Source organism: Peromyscus leucopus, chromosome 15 (genome assembly GCF_004664715.2).
Source record: "Peromyscus leucopus breed LL Stock chromosome 15, UCI_PerLeu_2.1, whole genome shotgun sequence".
In the NCBI taxonomy this organism is placed as follows: domain Eukaryota; kingdom Metazoa; phylum Chordata; class Mammalia; order Rodentia; family Cricetidae; genus Peromyscus; species Peromyscus leucopus.
Window position 1 is genome coordinate 83653628 of NC_051076.1, and position 1324 is coordinate 83654951.

The following is a 1324-nucleotide window of genomic DNA, read 5'->3' on the forward strand; positions in this document are numbered from 1 at the left end:
TATAGCTTCACAGATTTAAACAAATGCAACACAAAAGAATGAAACACATCTTTGTATCATTAAACAAATATTCTACAGCATAAAAATATATAACATATCTTCAACTAATTCTCTGCAACACAGTGGATAACAACAAAAGATCCAGTCTCAGAACAGCAGGAGGGAGATGACCAACACTTGAAGTTGCCCTTTGATCTGCACGCGCACGCGCGCACATACACACATGAGAGAGAGAGAGAGAGAGAGAGAGAGAGAGAGAGAGACAGAGACAGAGAGAGAGAGACAGAGACAGAGACAGAGACAGAGACAGATAAATGGACACCAGGAAGTAAATCTAAGAATTATGATGTTCCTGAAAAATAGACACGCCAAGAAACTTTACAAACAAAAGTTTGAGAAAGATATAAGGATGTGAACAGTGACCAAAATATTTAAATATAAAAGATAAAAATCGTATGGGCCTAAACATATTTTTACTTATTCTCTGAGAATTTCATACATGTTTAAAATAAATTTTGATCTTACTCAGCCCACTTTCTCCCTTCAAGTTTTGTCTGACTACATCCACAGTTCAAAACATTTATTTTGTGTTGGATTTTGGAGAACAAAAAAAAAAAAAAAAAAAAAAAAAAACAACCTAGTTTTGAAGAGGAAACACATGTTTAAAACTTTTCACAGCCAAGTTGACTTTTGTGTACAAACCAATAGAAAATGATTCTCTTATATTTCTGTGTATGTAAATGTGGGTATGACTAACCCTAACACCTGTGCTGTAAATATTAGGGAAATTAAAACAAAATATGTGCTGTTTGAGTGGACTCTAATGTAGTAAAAGACTAAAAACCCCCGCCAAGAAATTGGTCCAGTAAAAATAAATCCTCAATTTACTCTCACAAGAAGAAACCCCTCATTTAGAATTTTTACCATCCCTAAAGTTGTCAGCAGCCACGACTCTTCCCATGAGCACCCATGTTTTTTTAGATGTTTGCTCCATGTTTGAGATGAGTTTCACGTTTCAGAATAATAGTGCAGCCACAAACTCTCTGAGTTAGGGATGTGATAAGCCTAATACTTCTTGGGTTATTTGTGTGGCAGTGTTGGTGACCCCCATTCTATCAAACTATCAGTCACTCACTTCTTTCCCTCATCCTGAGATTTGGTCACTCTTATTATTCACATTGAACAGGTGGCAAACTGAAGGTCAGAGAGTCAATAACTTGACCAAGATAATGCAGGGAGCAAATGTTTGAGTCTAGATTTGGACTAGGTTGGCCGTTACTCAGTTTATAACCACTACTCTATGCATCCTACTAAGCAAAAATCA